The 25,165-nt window shown below is 41.5% G+C and overlaps 1 long non-coding RNA gene across 4 annotated transcripts in view; it reads left to right on the top strand.

Annotated features, from left to right (window-relative positions):
- Positions 1–22,813, top strand: part of LOC132397735 (uncharacterized) — a 261,548-nt gene extending 238,735 nt beyond the window's left edge. Inside the window, exons 3-6 of one of the 4 annotated variants that reach the window (XR_009513432.1) lie at positions 3,538–3,766; positions 4,647–4,732; positions 6,842–6,958; positions 10,770–11,289. This is a non-coding gene — a long non-coding RNA (uncharacterized LOC132397735). Of the gene's footprint in view, positions 1–3,537; positions 3,767–4,646; positions 4,733–6,841; positions 6,959–10,769; positions 11,293–22,453 lie in introns of those variants that run through there. The other 3 variants (XR_009513429.1, XR_009513430.1, XR_009513431.1) reach the window with 3 other exon arrangements.
- The last annotated feature ends 2,352 nt before the right edge of the window (positions 22,814–25,165 follow it).

Raw genomic sequence — 25,165 nt, forward strand, 5'->3', positions numbered from 1 at the left:
ATCGGCCGTCGCATCTCTTCAAAGGTGCGAAACCTCTCCCATCAAAAGTAGCTGTTGTATTGGACTTCCTACTGCTCCACACTACAAAGCATGCTGTAGTTTGTAATGTAATTGCATGTAATTCAGCATGTTTTTAGGCATGGTGTATTTCTATCACCGCTTCGTTCTGTTATCCGGTGAACTATGCTCCCCCTGTATAGTGTACTTAAAGGCAACACCCCTAATCAAGTGCTTGATTGGTCAGTAGACATGACCAGGGCATTTAATGATACCAAACGAGTTGTTTCTAATGTGACCCGCTCCCCAATGCTCCCGTAGCCATTACAACTGGCACTTCAGACTACGCTGTGGGTGCAGTGCACGAACAGCTAGTCGGAGGCATTTGTCAGCCGCTCACCTTCTTCATCCAGCAGCCTTGTCCTCCTGAAAGGAAGTACAGCAAGTTTGGTCGTGAGCTTCTTGGTCTCAATCGGCCATTTTCTTTTTCTTCTAGGTGGTCACCATTTCACAGGATTCGTTGACCACAAACCCCTCGTGCGCACAATGGCCAAAAATCAGACTCTTGATCTGCACGGCAACAACACCATCTGGTCTCCATATCTGAGTTCACAACTGATATACAACATATCAGGAAGAAAAATAATGCTGTGGTTGATTGCCTTTCATGGCCCGCCATTGAGGCCATACACAGAGATAGACTATACCAGCATGACAGCCAATCGGCTTACCAGAAGTCCAGGCCTACTGAACAGCAACCACATGTCCGTGGTTGTCTGTCATTAATTTCGGGGAAGCTGGGGTTTCTCTCCTGCACAATGTCTCAACTGGTCATCCTCGTTCCATTGTGACCGCAAACTGGAAATGGACTGTTTTCGACTCCTTAATGGCCTCTCGCATCCGGGATGGAAGACCTAACAGAAACTGATTGCACTGAAGTTTGTATTGCACAGCCTCAGAAAGGACATACATGATTGGACTTCAGCCTGTGTGGAAAGCCAGCAGGCAAAAATTAACCATCATGTTCAGGCAACATTGGCACCTCTTGAGGTCCCCAAGTATTGGTTTGACCATGTTAATGTCAATGGGTACCTTGTTGGTCCTCTTCCTCCCTCCCACAATTTCATGCACCTTCTTACCATGGTGGAGTGCGTCACCAGGCGGCAGAGGTTGTGGCTCAGATGTAGCTTGGGCGCTCATCAGTAACTGGGTTGCTCAGTTAGGCACCCCATCTGACCACAGTCCCAATGCATTTCAGATCTCTGGGCTGTAATAGCCCAGAACCTTGTCATTTGGGCTACATCACACCACAGTGTATCACCCACAGTCTGATGGACTGGGCGAGTGGTTTCATAGTTCCTTAAAGGCAGCTCTGAGAGCTTCCCTGACAGATGAGTTTTGGTATGATCATCTCCCGCGAGTCCTGCTGGGGCTCAGAACAGCTCCTTGGCTGAGCTGGAATACTGGCAGCCATCATGAGTGCTAGGTGATTTCCTTCCTGGTGCCATGACCGCTTGGTCGGCCTCTCAACTGCGTTCCACCCTCCTCAGTAAATTCAGTTCCTTTTCACCTATCCTACTACCCATCATAGCGTACCGCACTCTTGGGTCCCTTCTGACCTATGTTCCACCTAGCCTGTTTTCATCCACCATGATACACACCAATATCTCCTCACGATGGCCCATTCTGCATTTTGGAACAGGTAGAAAAGACATTTGTCATAAATAAGAGGGGAAAATTTGAACATATTTTGGTAGATCACCTTAAGCCAACCCACCAAGATATGGAGTATTCTGCTGCCCTGGCATCATAACATGACCATGAGTTTGTCAATGCACCTCCGGATGGGCCATAGGCACCTGCTGTTCCTCCACCCATGGAACAGGTGAACCGAGCCGGGCGGCTCGTCTGAGCTCCAGACAGGCTCACAATGCTAGTGTTAGTGAATTCCAGGGGAGGTGGGGGCCTGTGTAGGCTAATGTAATTGAGAGAAATGAACATTGTTCACAACCACCAACACTGAGCTGGGGTTTCACTTTAAGAGGCTGGTCTGATGTGATGACTTGATTATGTAAAGAGATTTAGCACGTGTTTGGTGTAGGTTTTGGAGTTCAATAAAACATGTTATGGGTTTCATTAAACATGAAACACCTCATTTGGTTTTATTTGCAAAAACTTACAACATATATGTATTTTGAACTTTGAGCAATTTTTATTTAAATAGCAATTCAAAGAAATGAATTGTTTTTATTAATATTCAAAACAATTTTATTAATATTAAAAGCAAAGCAAGTGTTTTGAGAGGCAAATTTGATATGTAAGTTCCAATTAGAAACAAGGTTTCAAAACTTTATTTTCAATATATTCTGTTACTAATAGTGTACAACAGTAGTTAAGTTTTTAACCTGGCCCTGTTGGAATTCCAATCTGTTGGAATTAGCATGAATGAAAAGCATCATCAAATCTGAAACAGGAGCTTCTGCAGGTGCTGGAAATCTTGAATAACTGATGCAGAATCAAAATCAGGCTTCTTTCTGGTTACAAAACAAAACGTTTTGGCAATCAGGCTACACCAATTGGAAGAGAGGCAGAGTCAAAGTTTCAGCTTGGAGACCTTTTGTCAGAAGTGAAAAGGAAACAGAAGAAGCTTGTACGGTTGAGCAAGGAGTGCTGTGGAGGAGGTGGGATGTCTCTGACGGGATGGGAACAGGACAAACATGAAAATAAGCTGTAAATAAGTTTACTTGGTCAACGAGTGAAAAGGGGCAGCAAAGAAGTGAGAACACAGAGGAGAGAAACGAAAGAATGTAGGAGTTGCTAAATGCAAAGTAGGAAGTCATGCCTGGCAGGACAGGCTCTGCAGGTCCTCCACGCCCACCGAGAGCAAGTAAACAGACAGAAATCAAGTCACTTGACGTTGGAGAATTCAATGTTGAATCTAGAAGGCAGCATCATGCTCCAGTGAGAAACAAGGTACTGTGTCTCAAACTTGTGTTAGGTCTCATGGTGGCAGTACAGGAGGCCACAGAAAGAGAGGCCATAGTGGAAGTGAGAAGGGGAATTAAAGCGGCAGTCAACACAAAGCCTCAGTGGACTGTACACAGCTGTTCCGAAAAGTGATCACCCAGTCTGTGCTTGGTCTCTCCACTGCGGGAACAATGTGCACACTGAATGCTGTACATTAGATTGCACAAAGTGCTGTACAGCCACTGCTTCATCAGGAAAGACTGTTCGGATCACCGGATGGTCAGAAAGAAAGGGGTGAAAGACAAGTATTTAGTCACATGCAGTTAAGATGCCATAAAAAGATGGGGGGTCAAATGCTGAGTGCACCAGGGGGTGATGGAAGGAAAGTGGAAGGAGAGAGGAGATAAGTCCAGTGGTGTAATCTTTTTGAAGGTAGTGGAATTTGTAGGGAAATTTAAACATTGAGCAAACATTGGAAGGCAGAGCTTAGGACAATGGTTCCTAATAGCAACTCCTTTAATTGCATCTTCGAAAACAGCTCATCTTTAGTATCCCATTTATTTTCCTTTTCAGGATTCTTTGAAGACCTTGACCTGGAAGTTCCACTCTGACTTTGGTTCTTTGTGGTAATGGGACCAGCTCTCAGGGCCTCACGACTGGCTGCTTCTCGACATGCCAAGGACGCGGCCTGGAAGACCAGCACACCCTCAGGGTGCCGAATTCTTGCAGCTCTGGAGGCCCGAGTTCTTTGGGCACAGAACTTGGAAAAAGTGACGCAGCAGACTCTTAACACCATAAATCAGTGAGTTGTTTTGGTATGTCTCCACTCGCAGTGGGAAACGGGGACACCTCTTTTTCCCTTATTAGGGAGAGAGAGAGAGAGAGCCTGTGGTGTGTTGAATTACTGGATGAACAAATAGTCTTTGGGGTACCGCAAATCTGTGTCTTTACCGATGCTTTGCTGCACACTTGAGTGCTCAGTGGGGGGCACTGATGCTTTTTTGCTGGTGGGGGAGGGGCGTTATCGCTTTGCTGCTGCTTATATGTGGGAGGGAGAGCTGGGGGGGCTTTGGGGTTCTAACAATTAATTGTCATTCATTGTTTGGGGCACTTCTCTGTTTTTGTGGATGTTCGCAAAGGAAAAGAATTTCAGGATGTACATTATATACATTTCTCTGACATTAAATGTACCTATTGATTGAAAATTTTCTGAAAGTTGATTTGTACTGGCTCCTGAAATTCCTCTATTTTGCTCTGTGCCAGATATTACTGCAATATATCAAACAAGCCAAGAAAACGAGGCTAAAATCCAAATGTTGAGATTGCTATAATTCATAGCAAAAGCAAAATTTTAAAATGAACTGTTAAATATTGTAGCCTGTGTTTTCATAGATAGATTTTTGTCGGGTATAAATCCTAAACTATTAAGACAAAATCTAAAAGCTAGATAATTGGTGTTGATTTTTGTATGCAAATTGAACATAAAAGGTGTTTTACACAGGATAGTAATCACAGGTGATCTTCTCTGCATGAAATCACACTTACCAGCTTCTAATGTGTAATCATTAACACAGATCTTCTCTCTCATCCCTTCATACATGCAGTAAAATAACATTTATACAGTGTTAACAAGCTAACATTCAATCTACCTTATGCTTTCTCATCCGTTGTCAATGATGCAGCTCTGATTGTGCAGGAACATCGCCAGATGTTGATAACAGCTCTTTTTGAGATGCATCCTTCTTCTCTCATTCAGTCGCAGTATAAGGTAAGGAAATGCCTGTTTCCTCCACCTATTCCTCAGGTGAATTGATAACTGGGATATTTATTGTCACAGGGTCTTTATAATCCTTCAGATGAATGACAAACAGGATCACTCCAGTACAATCAATGACATAACCCAATAACTAAATTCCTCAAGTGACAAAATCATCTACTTTGATAAGCTCTGGCATCATATTGCTTCTTCCCCTTTGCCTGCTTTAAATGCATTTAGTTCTATTATATCTGTCATCAGTACAGAAAAAGCAGGTTTTGTCCAGTCATATATTGAGCTAGTGGAATAAGAAGTGTGCAACTTTTTCAATTTCACCTCACAATCATCAGCTGATTTTTCAGTTTAAAGTATTCTTTCTACCAAACGGTTAGAAGCCAAGTGATCTAGAGGTGTGTGTACATGCTTGATCCTATTCCTTCTGAGGAATTTGGAAAATTCAGATCATGTAGTTCCTTCCATTGTCCACCACAAACAACTCTGAAAGAGCATTCTCAATCTTGAAGTTTTCACTTGGGCTATAGACACATCTGTGCGAACTACTTCCATTCACAATAGAAAAGTTTTCTGCTGTAACTGTGATCTTTTTGTCACAAGTGATCTGGAAGATCCTGTACCCTTGACCATGTCTTGCCAGTTTAGTGCTTAGAGGAGCAACTGGTGAATTCATTTGATGTGTTTGATATTGTTAATATTCCATAGAGTTACGGTAGCATAAATTACGGTATGTACAATACAGTTCAGTGTTGAGTACTGGTATGTCCTCCCTCTTGACTTAACTGAAACCATCAGTTTCTACCTTTAGCAACTACAGATGAGGAAAAGCGAACTTCTGTGAACTTGCTTGTAGTGAATAAGGAATTGTGAATTCCACGTATTCAATATATAACTTAATTGAGTGATAGGATCAAATGCTGTCATCATGTTGGCCACAATTCCAACTGATAAAGCCACAAAAGACTAAATTAATGGAAATCAATTCAATCCCAGTGAATCACACTGCTTCTCACTCTGGAAGAAGAACACAAAATCTGACGAAGGGTAAGCAACACCCAGACCTGAAAACAATCCTGGGTCTATCCCAGTCATTTTGTGATGGTATTGGGTCTGCTGAGCACAGCATTCTAAACTCAAACAAAGACCTTAAGCCTTATTGGATATAAATAGCCAGGAGTACTCTCACTAAGGGGAGGTTATGCTGTAACTAACCAATCTTTAAAGACCAGTTCACTTTCCTGTATATTCTCCACAGTGAGGTTAGCCGCCGATACCCGTTATTCAAGGGGTGGATCCCCTCTCCCCACGAAGGAGAAATTACTTCCAGTTAACAATTACTTCCAGTAGTTTATAACAGTTCATTTATTTTCAGTTATGCACATTTAAATCCAAACAATACATCCAAATCAGAGGATTTCCATCTTAAACATTCCCAAATTACAAACCATTTCTAAAACACAGAGCACTAATCACAAGACTCAAAGCATTTCTAAAACACAAATGACAAAAGATTTCCAAAATAATGGTACAATTCTTATAAGAGAAAAAGACTAACCATGATGCAGATGAACAAGTTGTCGTCACAGAAAGTGAAGCTGCAGGAATGGATTCTAGTTCACCTCATGGTTCTTGATGTTCCTTACTCTATTCCTAATAAGCCTGTATCGTTCTCTTCATTTATACCTTTTTTCTCCCAGAGGAGACCATACACATATGATATTTCCTCAGATATGTTTTTAACACAAAAGGTCTGGAAGGATTTTTGGAGACATAGACCTCAGCTTAAAGTTCACGATTCATAATTAATGCTATAAATGTTATAAAGCTAAATTCTGAGCACATAAACCTTCAAAATATAAACATCAGCTATTGATATGCTAAATGATATTATTCAGCTGTTCTGGAAGTTTCTTTGAACTAAGCAGCTTAAGAGTCAGCCTGTTGTTTGAAACAACCCGTTGTCTTATTCTGCACCTCTCAAGCAATAAAGCAGGTGCAGTGACTAGCATCTGCTTTTCAATGGCAGAGCATCTTCTACATACAGAGCTTATTTGCAAGATGTGTTTTAACCTCAAGCTGATTACTGCTTTCCATTTGCATTTTAAGAACTGAAGACGGACTTCAAGTTACAACCAGAAAATAAACAAACTGCTATTTGGAAGTCTACTTTTTCATCTGTTTTTCATCTTACAAGTGGCAGGTGTTGTGTGTATAGAAAACAAGGTTAGCAAACATGAGACCTCCTGTCACAGGGCAGTAAATATCCATCACAGTTTATCGCAATAACTTCCTTCATAGATCGAGCTATATAAAAGAAATGAAATATGACAAAGTATCATCATTAAGAGATCTACAAACCATGTAAAATCTATTTGAGACAACCATGTTTAGTTCCTTCTTCTACAAGAGTGTATTGAGAAAATTAGGATTAAAACCCCTGTTTTCTCCTGGCTTCCTGCATCAACAGAAAATTAATTAAGTGTGAAGCCACCTTGGTTTCCTTGGCTGCGTAAATCTGGGGAAGACAATCTCCAGCCCCATGAGATTTAGCCGTGCTGAATCCCATCCCAAACCTCGGTTTGTGTGGATGCTGTGTCATTTGTTAACCTGCTACAAAGTAATGCCACGAAATAATAGACAGTACACTGCAAACAATTAAAAGAATTATACAATATTTATGAATCTTAATTGAAGGGTTAGTAAAGAATAACAAAAAGAAAAGGGCCCATTCTAATTAAACAGTCAAATGTGCACAAGTTGGAGCTCATCTTGAACTTTTCTGTCACTCATGTGCTGGCCCCTTGGTCAATGTGAAAGCACACACTGCCTTCTGAACATTGCTCACAATCCATCTCGAACAAGCAGGTCTCCCACCAGATCCTATGCTACAAATGGTTCTCCCCAGCGTCTTCTCTTGAGTAAAAGCCCTCACCAAGAAAACCTCTCACTAATTGGATGGCACAGAGTCCACGTCACTCCTTAAATTTGACAATAACCCAAACAGGCTGAAATCAGAACAGCAACTAAAGGAAATACCTCCAGTGTAACAGTAAAGGTGTGAACCAGGACATTACAAGTGGATTAATAGGATGAATTTACCAGCCATAGAATTGACACAAATGTCTAAAGGCTAATTCTCTCCAATCTCTCCTCGTGGAATGATTCTTTAATTCCCTTTTCAACTCCTTTCCAATTACAATCCATTTCATTCTGGGCAGGGCTCTGGTACTCATGTAGTCACTGGAATGGAACTTTGAAAGTAGAAGTCTGGCATTATCACAACAGAATCTGCAGGCGCTGCAGATCTAGAACAACACATACAAGATGCCAGAGGAATCAACAATGGAGGAAAATGGGCAGTCAATGCTTTGGGCTGAGACCCTTCATCAGGACTGAAAAGGAAGGGGGTGGAAGCCAGACCAAGAAGTTGGAGGGGGGAAGGAATAAAGAGGGACAAAGGAGAAATTATACATTAGGGTGGAGGCTACCTAGACAGAATATGAGGTGCTGTTCCTTACCCAAATGGTGGTGAGGCGGTAGGTGTAGGGACAGGTGTAGCACTTGTCACACTTGCAGGGGTGAGTGCCAGCAGGGAGATCAGTGGGGACAGGTAAGTGGATAAGGAACTGACACAGAAAATGATTCCTATGGAAAGTGGAGGAGGGGAGGAGCTATAGATGTGCTCAGTGGTAAGATCCCATTGGAGGTGGCAGACGTTTGACCTCTGCTTTTGGTATACATTAAACGAAGAACAAAGTTACAGCAGTACATCTGTGCCTTCACTCTGCAACCTGGTAAAATGGAGAACACATTCCAGGATTTAATTTATTACTTTTTCATTTGAGTATTTAATTCTTCTTCACTTTTCTTATTTTTATAACCGAATGCACAATTTTTATTAAGTTCAAGTAATTTTAAAATGTTATTGGGCGTTTCTGAATGTTGACAACATTGATCAGGCAGGAGATGGGATTTAGGCCAGGAAGCTCCAGCGGCATTGAGGCTGGAGCCATCATTACCCAGGAAGGTGAGTGGGAACTACCGAGAATGGTGCCAGAGCAGGTGGTTCACTCCTGACCACAAAAACAGGTGGTTAATATGTGACAGAAGCTCATGACTCCAGTTTGGTGATTTAATTTAGCAATGCGATAAGTACAATGCAATGGGTGGCATGGTGGTGCAGCCGTTGGAGCCACTGCCTCACACAGCACCACAGGCCTGGTTTCAACCCTGACCTCCAGTGATGGCTGCATAGAGTCTGCATGTTCTCCCTGTGACTACATCCGGGTTTCATCAGTTTCCTCCCACGTCCCAAAGACATGCAGATTGATTGGTTAAAGCTGTGCATCGCACTTGGTGTTTCAGTGAATGGTAGAATCTGGGGGAAATTGATATGAATGTGAAGGCAATTTAAAAAATAAGGTTAACGTAGGATTAATATAAATGGGTAGTTGATGATCCCCATGGATTCAAATGGCTGACAGACTTTTTTTGTGCTGTATCATTCTATGACTTGCTTGTACAAACTGATTTCCATATCTGGGGTCTTGGACAACCGACATTAATATGAAGCATCAGTGCAAGCTTATTCAGGATCTCGATAGTGGGCTATTCTATTGACAGTGAATTGCACTAGATCAACCAAACTGAAGTCATGCATTTCCACATCCAGTGCTGCAAAGCCACTTTGCAATTGGCTAAGTTTACAGTAAATGTTTAAGCCATACAGAGGGATAGCAAACTAGCCAGGCCCTAGTACTGGAATCAGTAATTCAGCATCACACTTGGGCCGCTGACATATTGTTAACCCCCTTCACCCTTAAAGAACAGCAGTATCTGAGTATTGCATTGACATGAGTCAAAAAAGTCTACATGGGAGAGGCACTGAAGGGCAACTGGTGCCTGTGAAGGTTGATCACAGTACTTTTAGGAGAGGAGAGGCAGTTGAACAAAGTAGCATTTCTTGTAAATCAGGTTAACAAATTGAATTTTTATAGTTACCCCAGGAGAGCTCAAAGCACTTTTTACATCAGTGAAGCAGCATTAAAGTGCAACCAAAGTTTTAATATTAGAAAAGGACTCAACCAAGACAATAATTCAACATTAAATAAAGGGGAAAAAGTCCAAAACATCCTGTTGACATCAGGTCAAAGCTGGTGTTCTTAAACTCCATGGGTAAATAACCCAACGTGGTGTGCTGGCGTAGCAAAGAGGTGACCGCATAGGGTTATTTTGCTAAAAGTCTTATCACCAATGCAGCTTCAGCTTGGCTCAGACACATTTCAGTTCAGCCATTAATTTAATTACTGCCAGTGAGCAGCAGGCAATCAGGAACTTCCCCCACACTCCAGTACTGGGAACAGGCAGAATCATAACACTTCAAACAGACTCTTGATTAAAATTAATGTGCTGCTAAGAGGAAAGGTGGCAAGCTGCAGCATCTAACACTTACAATTCACAACAACGTTTCATTTTTGGAGGCAACACAATTTAAGTGAGGTGGAATCAACAGAGTTCAAATACCATAAGAAATTTTACCAACAAAATGCTGCAGACATTGGAAATCCATTATAATGACAAAACATGCTGGAAATCCTCGGTACATCCGGTAACATCTGTGGAAAGAGAAACAGAATAAACCTTGCTCATGGTTCTAATAAAAAATAATCAACTAGAAATATTATTTTGTTTCCATTTCAGCATGATGAGAATTTTTAAGTTGCAAGATTAAGTTGTAATATTTTTACAAATCAGTCAGCTAATCAAGGGATTTGTATGAAATATAAACAATTTGCTAGTATTCTCAAAGACCTGTTCCAAATACCAAAAGACATTCATTTTTGGTTCATCTCTTACTGTATCACTACTGCACATGCTGGGTATTATGCAAATTTGCAACAGGAAGGGAGGGCCTCCATATTCCCAGTCATGCTTTCTCTACTTATTCTCACAGTCTCAAAAAAATTATAATCATATTTTCTTGATTACAACTTATCTCAAACCTTCACAGATCTCTCATTTCCTCTTATTCTAGGATCAGGAGCATCTTTGATTTACATCACTCTGCTGTTGTTGGTTCTGTCTTCAACTGCCTAAAACTAGGCCTTGTAACACTGTCCCTAATCCTTCCTCCTCTCTGCCGCTGCAACACACGCAAAATGCTGGAGGAACTCAGCAGACCAGGCAGTGTCTATGGAAAAAAAGTACTGTCGACATTTCGGGCCGAGACCCTTCAGCAGGACTTCCAGCATCTGCAGATTCTCTCTCGCATCCTCTCTACCTCTCCTCATTTAAAGTCCTGCTCAAACGCTACCTTTTTTAACCAAGTCCTGAAGATCTTTTTCAATGTCTTGGTTTGCTGTTCAATATTGTGCCTGCTTTCATATGCTGTCTTTAACATACTAGAACATCCCTGGCTGGTGGTAACAGTTGCTGTTATGTGAATGACTTTCTTACACTTGCTTGGAAGTTGATGGTTTTGTGGCCTGCTGGAAGTTTTATTATGTACCTGAACATTCAGAAACTTCATACTCAATAAATTTCATTACAGATGAATTCTGCAGAATTCTTGGCATTTGTTGTGCAATAGAACATGATGCCAAATCAGTTCCTTAATTCAGGAGTTGTTCTGTGCCTTTTCAGGGACATGAGAATCATTGAAATAAAAATTCTATCTCATATTTTTTGTATCAAACACAGAGGAATCTTCACGAACTCCCACAGCTCCCAATGACCCTGTGATTCCAGTCTTTAAGGTTGACATGAGAGCACCTTTCAGGAGGGTGAACCACAGAAAGCATCTGGTCCAGATGGGGTTCCTAGTCAGGTACTAAAGACCTGTGCTGGAGTGTTCACTGAGATCTTTTATCTCTCGCTTCGGCATTCTGAGGTACCCAACTACTTCATGCAGGCCTTACCATCTCATTGACTCTTCACTCAACCCTGGAACATCTGGACAGCAAGGATGCATGCATACATCGGGATGCTCTTTATTAACAATAACTTGGCATTCAATACCATTATCTCCTCAAATCTAATTTGCAAGTTTCAAGAACTTTGCCTCAGTAACTCCTTGTGCAATTGGATCCTCAATTTCCTCACTTGCAAACCCCAGTCAGTTTAGATTGGTAACAGCACCTCCTTCACAATCTCCATGAGCAGAGGTGCACCAGACGGCCGTGTGCTTAGCCTCCCCCCCCCCCCCCGTCCTACTTGCTTTACGCTTATAGTATGGCTGTGTGTGGCTAACGCCATATTCAAGTTTGCTGATGACACCACTGTCATAGGCTGAATCAAAGGTGGTGATGAATCAGCATGTAGGAGGAAGATATTAGATATGGTGAGTGGTGCCATAACAGCAAACTCTCACTCAAGGTCATCAAGACCAATGAGCTGATTGTTGAATTCAGGAGGAGGAAACCGGAGCCAGCCCACATCAGAGGATCAGAGGTGGAGAGGGTCAGCAACTTTTTATTCCTCAGATGATCTGTCCTGGGTCCAGCACACGTGCAATTATGAAGAAGGCATGGCAGCGCCTCTACTTCCTTAGAAGATTCAGCATTGTGGTGTGGTGTGGTGGAGAGTATATTAACTGGTTGCATCACAGCCTGGTATGGAAACACCAATGCCTTTGAATGGAAAATCCTACAAAAGGCAGTCCATCACGAGTAAAGCCTTCCCCACCATTGAGAACATGAACACAGAGCACGGTCATAGGAAAGCAGCATCCACCTTCAGGAAGCCCCACCACCCAGGCCATGCTCTCTTCTTGCTGTTACATCAGGAAGAAGGCACAGGGTCCTCAGGGCTCACACCAGCTCACACCATCACTCCTCAACCATCAGGCCCTTGAACCAGTGAGGATAATTTCACTCAGCATCACCTGCCCCATCATCGAGCGGTTCCCACAACCTATGACTCACTTTCAAGCACTCTACATTTCATGTTCTCAATATTCAATGCTTATTTATTTATTGTTACTATTATCATTTTTCTCTTTTGAATTTGCACACTTCATTGTCGTTTACACATTAGTTGTTTTTCTGCCCTGTGGGGTGTAGTGTTTCATTGATTCTGTTATGGTTCTTGGATTTACTGTGAATGCCCACAAGAAAACAAATCTCAGGTGACATTGTGTACTTGATATTAAATTTATTTTGAATTTCAAACTTTGAAATCTTACTGGTGAATCTCAACAAAGGGGAAGTTCAAATGGGTCTTATAAAATAACTGAATTTGGAATGAGCGCTGATTCAAAGTTCAAAGTAAAATTTATTTTCAGACTACATACATGTCACCACATACAACCCTGACGTTCTTTTTCTGCAGGCATACTTAGCAAATCTATAAAACTGTAACTGCAAACTGTAAACATCAGGGACAGTTAACTGTTAAAAAAAACTGTGCAAATGTAGATATAGATAAATAGCAATAAATGAAGAGCATAATCTAACAATATAACAGAGCCCTTAAATGAGTGTAGCTATCCCCTTTTGTTGAGGGCTAGTAACTGTTCTTGAACCTGTTTGTGTGAGTGCTGAGGCCCTTATACCTTCTACCTGATGGCAGCAGCGAGTAAAGAGCATGGCCTGGGTGGTGAGGATCTTCGATGACTGATGCTGCTTAGCTACGGTGACATTTCATGTAGATGTGTTCAACAGTTGGGAGGGCTTTACCTGCAATGTACTGGGCCGAACCCATTACCGTTTGTAGGATTTTCCGCTCAGAGGCTTTGGCGTTCCCATACCAGGCCGTAATGCAGCCAGTCAGCACACTTTCCACCACACATCTATAGAAGTGTGCCAAGGTTTTTGATGACATGCCAAATCTCCACAGACTCCTGAGGAAGTAGAGGTGCTGCAAACGGCATCATGGAGTCTACTAAAATGTATTGGCTCCCTCACTCTCCCCTTTCTCCTGCAATACACAGACACTTTAAACCACTGCTCCTTGATTTATTTTATCATCCCTTTTACACAATTCAGTTCAGTGGTGGCCTAAGTTATAAATATTCACAGCCTCCACTCACACCAAGAAAAAATCCCCTGAAGTCTATAAATAGAGGGGCTTGCCTTCAAATTCAGTTAAATAACTTAGATAAAAATAAAAAGGAATTATTCGGAGCCACTACTGTTTTAAATTAAATCCAACCCCACTGAATTTTAATAGGAAGTATACAGCAGCTGTTCCCTATGTTAAAAATAAGATCAACGTCATTTCTCACATACTCTATAGCACTACAGAAGGAAATGAAGAATTACTTTGGTGCTAAGTAGATTGTTACAAAAACATGTCTGTACTTTCACAGTTCTCATAATTTATGTATCAGAACACTGTCCACACTACTTAACCGAACGTAAAACAACGCTCCCAAAAGATTTCTCTTCTCTTCAAGTTGAATGGAACATCTGTGTTGGCCTGGCAGAGCAGCGTGTGACATATTCAGTTGTTAGAGGGTGGGGTAAGTGCTCTATGCTTAGTCTCAATATAACACCGAACTGTATTGGTCTTTGCTGTTCCTGTGGGTTCATCAGATGCGTGGAGGGGAGAGGCTTGCTACATCGGCAACAACTTGCTCTCCATATCGTTACTTCCCAGGCTTGCATATCTGGGTAGCTGGGACACAACATGTTGACCCCGACTGACAGAGGCTTCACTCAGCGTAATACCAGTGCAGTGAATGTTTCGAATATAAATTGGTGTGTAAATTTTGATGTCGTTCTCTTTTAAAATCTACTAATAGCTATATTTGAAGCTATATTTCCAGTTCAAGTCAAGTCACTTTTATTGTCGTTTCCACCATAACTGCTGGTACAGTACACAGGAAAATGAAACGACGTTTTTCAGAACCATGGTGTTATATGACAAAGTACAAAAACTAGACTGAACTACGTAAAAAACAACACAGAGAGAAAAAAAACAACTACTCTAGACTGCAGACCTACCCAGGACTGCATAAAGTGCACAAAAATAGTGCAGGCATTACGATAAATAATAAACAGGACAATAGGACAGTAAGGTGTCAGTCCAGGCTCTGGGTATTGAGGAGTCTGATAGCCTGGGGGAAGAAACTGTTACATAGTCTGGTCCTGAGAGCCCGAATGCTTCGGAGCCTTTTCCCAGATGGCAGGAGGGAGAAGAGTTTGTATGAGGGGTGCGTGGCGTCCTTCATAATGCTGCTTGCTTTGCGGATGCAGTGTGTAGTGTAAATGTCTGTAATGGCGGGAGGAAAGACCCCGATGATCTTCTCAGCTGATCTCACTATCCACTGCAGGGTCTTGCGATCCGAGATGGCGCAATTTCTGAACCAGGCAGTGATGCAGCTGCTCAGGATGCTCTCAATACAACCCCTGTAGAATGTGATGAGGATGGGGGGGTGGGAGATGAACTTTCCTCAGCCTTCGCAGAAAGTAGAGACGCTGCTGGGCTTTCTTTGCTATGGAGCTGGTGTTGAGAGACCAGGTGAAATTCTCCGCCAGGTGAACACCAAGAAATTTGGTGCTCTTAACGATCTCTACCGAGGAGCCATCGATGTTCAGCGGGGAGTGGTCGCTCCGTGCCCTCCTGAAGTCAACAAGCATCTCTTTCATTCACATTCAGAGACATGTTTTTGGCTCTGCACCAGTTAACTTCTGGTTAAGTGGTGGTACTGAAAACGTGCAACAGCTCACTGGTAGTTAAATAGGCAAGAAATTCAACTAAAATTTTTTTTTCTGAGGTAAATTGCGTTAACCTGTTGCTGCAAACAGTGAGGGAGCGAGCGATGGTGAAGCGAGTTCGGGGGATGAGCCGAGACGGTGTGTTGCAGAATCGATGCAGAAGGAGTGAGCCATTTGGAGAGGAGAGGTCGGGGCAGTGGAATACTGATACCCGGACAACTGGCCCAGCTCTGAGGTTGGATCACTCTTGGGCACTGGGAGGAGAAAGCCAGCAGTGGAGTTCCGATGCCCATACAACTGGCCCGAGTGCAAGGTTGGATTGCTCTTAGCACCGAGTTGATTTGAAGAGCTTGAGACCTGCTTCAGGCTGGGCAGCAAAATCTGGGCCCAAAGCAAGTCAATGGGCAGAGTAATCTAGGCCCCGAGCCCTTTGCAGTAACCAGGTCCTAGAGTGAGGTAGGATCTGCTGTTTAGGCAATTTAATCTCCTTCCCAGATCAGATGCAAGAGCTGATTTCACTCACTCTCTATGATGTTCACTCCTCTCTTCGGGGTGCCAGAACCTTTCACTGTTCCACTGTTCGGTCAATTTAGACGCCAGCCCAGAGAGACTAAAAAGACGGTGTCAGGATTAAAGGTGAGAACTAATTTCACTTGCTCTCTGTGATAGTTACTCCTCTGTCCAAGGCACTGAGGCTTTGAAGACTGCTTCAGCTGCTGTGCTCAGTGCTCGCTAATAATGGTGAACTGACCAGCAAGGCCTTGGGCCTACTCCGATCTGCTCCAGGGTTTGGTTCTGAGGACTCAATTTTGGTTCAGAATGTGGTTGCTCAATTCAATTGTTTGCATGATTTGTGCTTATTTTTTCCCTTTTTCTTGTGCATCAAGAGTTGGTTTTGCTTTGTGGCTACCTGTAAGCAAACAAAACTCAAGGTGGTATAATTAATACATTCTTTGAAAATAAATTACTTTGAACTTAAATATCCTCCTTCTTCAAAAACAGGAGCTTCCCTTCCTCCACCATCAACAATGCCCTCAACCACATCTCTTCCATTTCACACATGTCAACTCTTATCCAATCCTCCAGCCACAGGGTTCCTCTTGTCCTCACCTACCATTTAAGGAGGGAACTTTGTGTCAGACTGAAGACCCCTGTTCAAAACTGGGAAAGAAGAATACAACTGCACACATGCCAGGGATAAAGAAAAGGGCATGAGAGGAATAAAATAAAAGGGAGAAACAAGAAAGTGAGCAATATAGATCAACAGCAAGTGCGTGCAGGGAAGAAGTGAATGGTAATGACACAAGTAAAAGATGCGTGGAGAGAAGAGTCAATGGGAAGACCAGAAGCAATGACCAAGCTCTTCTCCTTTTGGTGAGTCAAGCCTCTCTGCAGGGTCTCTGCAGTTATCCACTGTGAGACATAACACAGGGTCTAAACTGCAGGCTTCAGTTTGTCTTGTGGACGCCAATAAGCCAAATAGAAACTAAGAATTTCAACTTAGCTTGATAGTCTTAAATTCTGCCAGTTTGGATAGCTCAAAGTTCAAAGTAAATGTATTATGGAAGTACATATACATCACGATGTACAACCCTGAGATTTGTTTACTTGCTGGCAAAATCAGTAAATCCGTAATGGAATAATAACCATCATAGAATCAGTGAAAGTCTACAACAACTGGATGTTCAACCAGAGTGCAGAAGACAACAAAATGCACAAATACAAAATGGGAGAAATAATAATACTAAATAAATAAACAATAAATATTGAGAACACGAGATGAAGGGTCCTTGAAAGCAAGTTCAAATGTTGTGGGAACAGTTCAGTAGTGGGGCGAGTGAAGTTGAGAAAAGTTATCCTCACTATTTCTGATGGCTGAGGGTTAATAATTGTTCCTGAACCAGGTGGTGATAGCCTGAGGCTCCTGAAGCTTCTTCTTGGTGGCTGCAGTGAGAAGAGAGCCTGACCTGGGTAGTGGGTGTCCCTGCAGATGGATGGCGCTTTCCTGCGACAGGCCTCCACGTAGATCACTGAACATGTGTTCAGTGTTAAATCCCAGCATTTCTGAGCAGAACTGTACATTTCTGAAACCCGAGCTAGTGCCAGCAGACACTGTCTGCAAATGTGAAAGCTTTGGCTGTGATGTGAAATCAGCGTTCTGTCTGGAAGGCTGCAAGGTGCCCGATCTAAAGCTAAAGTGGCCCTCCTGGAGGGCAAATTGAAAATTATTGGAAAGTTTTAAAACCCAAGACAAATGTATTAGGGTTAGGAGTGGAGCAGAAAATCTAAACCAGAAAAACATAGCCTGAATGGAGAAGTTTCACTAATCTCCATTTGGTGTCCCAGCTCCTGGGAAATGTCAAAATAAACAGATTGCAGAATACTAAATCGAAAAACGTACACAATTCCCCGTTTTACTTGGAAGGATATTTGGTTCTCCTTTTAAGGAAGAAGTAGATTTGCTTGGGAGCCTGGCCACTGGGAAAGTATGAAAACAAAAAATGCTCAAAATATTTAACAGGTCACAGAGGATCTGTGGGGGGCAGCCTGTCAGTGTTTCTGGTCATTGAACTTCCATCACCAGATCTGAAATATTAATTCAGTTTCTTTCTCCACTGGTGATGCCTGGATTCTGAGTATCCCCAGTATTTTCCACTAACATTATTGAAGAACTTGCTGGTGTTTACTCTGTGTTTCTCCATTATGAACCATCAGCTTGCTCAACCGTATGAATGTGATAAGGATGTTCCAATGCCCAAAGACATTACACAAATGTACACACAATCAATGTAGTCAGCTACTATCCTTTGAAAAGCTGTTGTATGACTGGTCATGTAGCTAGATTGTAGACATTGGTTCCATCTCCCCTGCAAGTCCATAATAAATATTTCCTAGCCCTCCAGCTTGCTGCTGGCTCTGGAGTAGTTCTGTCCCAGAGGAGGACATTAACTGTCACTCTAATTGATTATCTCAACAGGCTAACAATCCAACTTAAGAACTCTGTACTACTCACTGTGCGGTACTTTATTAAATGACACTTTGTATAGCTGACAGTTACCACTCTTCCTGTAAATTATGTGGTTATGTTCAGAGAGTGCACTTGTAACAAAAGAACGACAGCTTAATTATCACTGAGCTTTTGGTACAGGAAGTCCCACCTTATTCTTGTACTCTGAAGATTTTTGTGGTAAGTGCTCAAGATTTTCCATCTGCCTCATCAGACGGCATCATCTTCATATCAATGCTTCCTATGACTTTTCCTTTCTCCTCAGTAGGGAATTTCCCACCACAGTCATTGACAGGATCCTTTCTCACACTGTTGGACAACAACTTTTGTTGGACACATTGCCTACATCTTCAAATCAATCCTGCCATAGAGTTTTAGCATTGCAAAAGAACATTTCTACCCAAGACACACTGATTCATTCTTCCTCACAACTAAATTGTCATCCTGGTCCGACAGAAACTATCCACGTACCAGTAAGAGATGTAAACCTCTTACATCCTTATTCTCTACCACCCAGAGCAGCTAACACTCTCCAGGTGAAAAAGCACCTTGTAGTGGGCAATCAAAATGCAGTGAACCTCTCTGTTCAAAGTTCAAAGTAAATTTATTATCGAAGTACATTAGTGTTACCATGTAAAAGGGGTGGCCAAACCGCCGCTTGTGAGCCACACGCGGCTCTTTGGCATTCAATGTGCGGCTCGTGGAAATATGTTGGTTGACCTCCTTTTTACCATGTGCTGCCATTGCGTAGAAATGAATGGGAAAGCATTTTGGCGATAAATAGATCCGTTGGAAATCCATTGAGACTTAATTCCATCGCTCAAGAGTTGGTGAGAATCGCTACATGGCGCCGAAGACAGCTTGAAGACAGAGGCGCGAGTTTCAAAATACACGATGTAGATTTACGTCGTTGGCCGCTGAAGGCAAAAGCAGCACAGACGAAGATCTACGTTGTTTGGCGCTCTAAGTGTTAGTGAGTCTAGGCCCGACCTCACTCACGTCATGTATATTAACGCAGGGTAACACAGGACGCTGAATTGTGCAGACCTAGTTGGTACACTGGGGATGCAAGATTTGTTTACAAGTGTCTGTGAAAATTTTGTGAAGGAAGATGGCGTCATTAAATTGTAAGAAACAAAAATATGAAGATGAAACAGACATTTTAAGCCACAGTGGGAGGAAAATTTTGCATTCACTGTTAAAGGAGGTAAACCTTTGTGTCTTATCTGCAATGTGTCACTCAGTTATTACAAAGCCAGTAATTTGAAACGCCACTATGAAACAAATCACAAAAGCTTTTCGGCTGATTATCCACATAAATCTGAATTAGGGAAAAATAAATTAACTGCGTTAAAATCATCTCTAAATAACCAGCAGACACTGTTGACAAAGTTCAGTAAGGAAGCTGATACGACGACTGAAGCTAGTTTCGTTATGTCATGGAATATTGCTCGTGCTAAATGCCCATATTCTGATGGTGCATTTGTTAATATAGCTGAAGTTATTGCAGTGTTAGATCCAAATAACACAAAACTTCTGCGACTAATAGCACAAACACCAGTTTCAGGCCACACTACTGAGAGGCGTATCTCCCAGATCAGTGCTGATGTTGCAGGAAAAATGCAAAATGATGTGAAGAATATGATTACTGTACTGAAACTAATACAAATTAACAGTTTAAAAAACTACATACATGAGTAAATATTATTGCGTACATGTATTTCTTAACATTTATATAAAATTTTTGTAACAAAATATGTATGTAACAATAAAAATGAGTGTGTAAATTTTGTTCATGTCTTGTGACTCTCAAACATCTGAAGTTAATTGTTATGTGGCTCTTACATTAAGTAAGTTTGGCCACCCCTGCCATATACCATCTTGTGATTCATTTTCTTGCAAGCTATAGGAAATACAATAGGATTTTATGGAAAAACATTGTAAACCAGTGAGTTGTTTGCTATGTCTCCCCACTCACTGGGGGAAAGAAATGGAGACACCTCCTTCTCCCTTACTAGGGAGAGAGAGGATCTGCGGTATGTCAAATGCTGAGTGAAATGCAAAGTCTTTGGGGTGCTGCAAGTCTGTATCTTTGCTGTAGCTTTGCTCACGCTTGAGTGCTTGGTGGTGGGTGCTGATGCTTTTTTTTTGCCAGTGGGGGCGAGGGGATTGTCACTTGCTGCCGCTTATACATGTAAGTTTAATTCTCCATTCTGACCTCCTGGTCCTCAATTCCATAGAGTTCCAATGAAGTCCAGGGTAAAATTAGCAAAACATTCCATCATTCATCTTGCTCCAGAAACATTGCAACCTTATAGATTCAATATTGAGTTCAACAATTTTGGTTCTTTGCTTAAATCTTTTCTCAACCTTGCTTTTGTCTCGTCACGATGCTATTCTCTTTCTTCTTAAAATATGATCATTTTATGATTTAGTCTCTTCTGCCTCCATCTTAATTTTCACCCTTCCTCCTTCTCCTTCTCCTTCGCTTAACATTTTTTTATCTCCAACTTTTCCCAGCCTAATGGTAGGTCCTCAATCTGAAATGTTCATTCAATTTTCTCATTCCACATATATTGACTTCCTTAGCATTTTGAACATTTTCTGTCTTTCTTCTTCATGATACAAGTTAGGACATAAGACCTGATGGCTCTTTGAGTTTACTCTACCACTCACCAGAATCATATATGATCATCTACCTCAATATAAGTTTTCTGCACTATTCCCATGTCATGTTTCCCTAAACATAATCAAATCTTAGATGACAGATTTTTCTGGTTTTGTTTTTGTACCAGAATCTTAAGTAAATTCAGAGCCAGGGCCAAGTGGGGAGGGTGACAGTAGATTTTAGAGAACAAAATGGAAGGTCTCAGGGTGGATGCAGGATGAGGAAGATAAACAACAAAAGGGATGAGTGTGGAAGGAAAGAAGTGTTAGTAATAGTGCATGTGAAGAACAAAAATTTGCAATGAGTTTCAAAGTAAACATGGGAAAAGGTAAGTCTGGTCCACAGGCTGAGACTCTAAGTTGGAGAAAGGCCAATGGTTACAGTATCAGAAAGATCTAGCAAGTATGAATTGAGACAGGCTGTTTTCTGGCAAAGGCGTACTTGGTAAGTGGCCTGCCATCAATTTTGAGAGTACTAAGCTTGTACATGCCTTTCAGGATAAAAGGTAAAGATAACAGGTTTTCAAGAGATATTAAGGTCCTGGTTAAGAAAAACAAAGGAGGGGCATAGCAGATGGAGGCAGCTAGAAACAAATGAGGTGCTTATGGAGTACAAGAAATGCAAGAGAACACTTAAGAAAGAAATCAGGAAGGCTAAGAGAATGCATGAGTTTGCCATAGCAGACAAGGTGAAGGAATTCTATGGATATGTTAAGAGAAAATGGATTTCAAGGGAAAAAATTGATCCCCAGGAAGATCAGAATGGTAATATGGGTATTCGCAAATAAAATGAAGTGAAGCATTTTATATCTAATGAAAACCGTAACATATTTTATTGAACGTCAAAACCTAAACACAAAAGAGTACTAAAAATCCTTATCTAACACCATCATCACATCAGAAGAGCCTCTTAAATTGTGACCCTGTGGTGAACTACGTGTACCTGTCTGGACATGCCCCCTGCTGACTGCTCCTGTGGCTCCTCCCACAGACCCCAGTATAAAGGCGATCTTAGCCTGGGCCAGGCCTCTCAGTCTCCAGGATGTGGTATGGTGGTCACTCACTGCTGGTTCCTTCTTCCAGTCAATAAAAGCCGATATCTCGCCTTTACGTCTCAGAGTGAGTTATTGATGGTGTATCAAACCCCAACTCACTGGTGGTGGTTACGAATTACATACATTATCCTACAGTAACATGGGACAAAGATTTTGCTTCCTGGATACCTTTGGGTATATCTGATGGATTTTGGGCTACTGATCATGAAATCACCATGAAATTTCCCTATCATGCACAATTTTTTCAAATCACCAATATTTGTTATTTCAATTCATAATTTAAGTCAGAATAACTGATGCCAAGATTTTTGTTGCTCCACATATCAAACAGGTCATCAATGACTGCAATTCAAAGAACTCCTAGTGGCCCCGGAGAAAATTGCATGGAAGGCATTCAAGAATATTGTTGAAAATTTTCTTGGCAGCTACAGAGCTAACTACAAGCATTCCCATTTAGACTTCTTCCTTGCAAATCTTGGCGCTGTCAGTGATGAGTACTGCAATCACGGAGAAGGAGTATCAGGGCAACTAGAATCCACCGGCACTGGCTGAATGGTGTTGGACTCTTCAAGAAGCTTCAGACACTGAGTAAAAACAAAAATCATTTTTAGCTTAGTTGAATTATTGCAAAGTGTCAACACCATTATGCAATTAAACATTTTATTGTCAATAAAAGTTATTTTCTTGTTTCTCCAAATTCCTATGTGATACAAATAGTCTGAAATTATATTTGTGTTCATCTTCAAGCAGTCTAACATAACCAAAAAAATTCTGAAGCAACACCTTCAAAAAAATTTGTTCTCCAGTGTAAACTATGTATGGAGCCAAAAGACAAGGAGAGGAACTTAAATAGATTTTTTGCATCTGTATTTACTTGGGAGACAGACGCAGATTCTTTAGAAGTGAGGCTAAGTGCAAGGTCATGAATCTGATACACTTTACAATGTAAAGAAGGTGATTGCTGTCTTTAGGCACAACAGGGTGGACAGATCCCCAGAGCCTGACAAGGTGTTCCACTGGGCCCTGTGGAAGGCAAGTGCAGAAACGGAAGGGGCCCTAGCAGAGATATTTAAATTATCCTTAGAGACAGGTGAGGTACCAGAGGATTGGAGGAAAGCTCATGTTGTTCCGTTGTTCAAGAAAGGCTCTAAAAATGAACCAGGAAATTATAAGCTGACGAGCCTGACATCAGTAGTGGTAAAGTTATGGAAGGTATTCTAAGGGACCAGATATATAAATATTTGATTAGACATGGACTGATTAGGGATAGTCAGCGCAGCTTTATGCATGGTAGGTCATGTCTAACCAATCTTATAGAGTTTTTCGAGGAAATTACCTGGAGAGTTGATGAAGGCAAAGCAGTGCATGTTGTCTACATGGACTTTAGCAAGTCCTGCATGGGAGGTTGGTCAAGAAAGTTCAGTGCTTGGCATTCAAGATGAAGTATGAATTGGATTAGACATTGGCTTTGTGGGAAAATCCAGAGAGTGGTACTTGATAGTTACTTCTCTTACTGGAGGCCTGTGACTAATGGAGTGCTGCAGGATCGGTACTGGGTCATCTATATAAATGATCTGGATTATAATGTGGTTAACTGGATCAGCAAATATGCAGATGACACCAAGATTGGGAATGTGGTGGACAGCAAGGAAGACTATCAGAGCTTGCAGCGGGATCTGGACCAGCTGGAAAAATGGGCTGACAAATTGCAGATGGAATTTAATGTAGACTTTCGATGTGTTGCACTTCAGTAGGACCAACTAGAGTCGGTTTTACACTGTGAACGGTAGGGCACTGAGGAGTGCGGTAGAACAAAGGGATCTGGGAATACAGATCCACAATTCATTGAAAGTGGTGGCACAGGTGGATGGGATTGTAAAGAAAGCTTTTGGCACATTAGGCATCATAAATCAAAGTACTGAGTACAGGAAATGGGATGTTATGTTGAAGTTGTATAAGATGTTGACGAGGCCTAATTTGAAGTATTGTTGCAGTTTTGGCCATCTACCTATAAGAAAGATGTAAATAATGTTGAAAGAGTACAGAGAAAATTTACAAGGATGTTGCCAGGACTGGAAGATCTGAGTGATAAGGAAAGATTAATTAAGTCAGGAATTTATTCCTTGGAATTTAGAAGATTGAGGGGAGATTTGATAGAGGTATACATAATTATGCGGGGTTTTGATAGGGTAAACGCAAGCAGACCTTTTCCACTGAGGTTGGGTGGGACTACAACTAGAGATCATGGGCTAAGGGTGAAAGGTGAAAAGTTTTTTTTGTAATTTATTTTTTTATTGAAGTTCATCATCAAACAAATATTTCCATAAGATGTATTTCAGACATTGTGCCTATATATCATATATATCACAAATCTCCACAAAGTATTTATCTGAAGTATACACTCATAGAAAAGAGTGGAAAGAAAAAACAAGCAAAAGGAAAGAACTATGTACAAGTAGGGAGTGATCTTTTTGTTACAACAGATTCATTGATTTGTGAGTATAAAATCAGGCCTAAGAGGCATTATTTAGTTAAACCATTTTTCCCCGTATGAATCAAATTGTTCTAAATTGGATAAAATTCGCTTACATTTGATTGGATTTAATAGCCCATTGACATTAAAAGAAATGAATTTTACCTTGTCCTTAGCCATCTGTATTTACCTGTCAATGTACCATTGAAATTAGAATAAAACTTAATTGATCTACTTCCTGAACAAATAAGAACCAAGAAACGCAAATAATAACAAAAATGGAAATGAACATTTGATTTCAAGGCTGAGGTCTCTAGTAGATGACCCTGCGTTGAGCTAGAGGAAATCTCTAGCTGTGGGAGATAACCCCTCCTACTTGTGAGTTGAGGGAAAGGTGAAAAGTTTAAGGGGAACAGGAGAAGAGATGTCTTCACTCAAAGGGGCATGAGAACATGGAATGAGCTGCCAGGGCATGTGGTACATGCAAGCTCAATTTCAACGTTTAGAAGTTTAGATAGGAACATGGATTGGTGGGGTATGGAGGGCTAAGGTCTGGGTGCAGGTCGATGA

Source organism: Hypanus sabinus, chromosome 8 (assembly GCF_030144855.1).
Source record: "Hypanus sabinus isolate sHypSab1 chromosome 8, sHypSab1.hap1, whole genome shotgun sequence".
Classification (NCBI taxonomy): domain Eukaryota; kingdom Metazoa; phylum Chordata; class Chondrichthyes; order Myliobatiformes; family Dasyatidae; genus Hypanus; species Hypanus sabinus.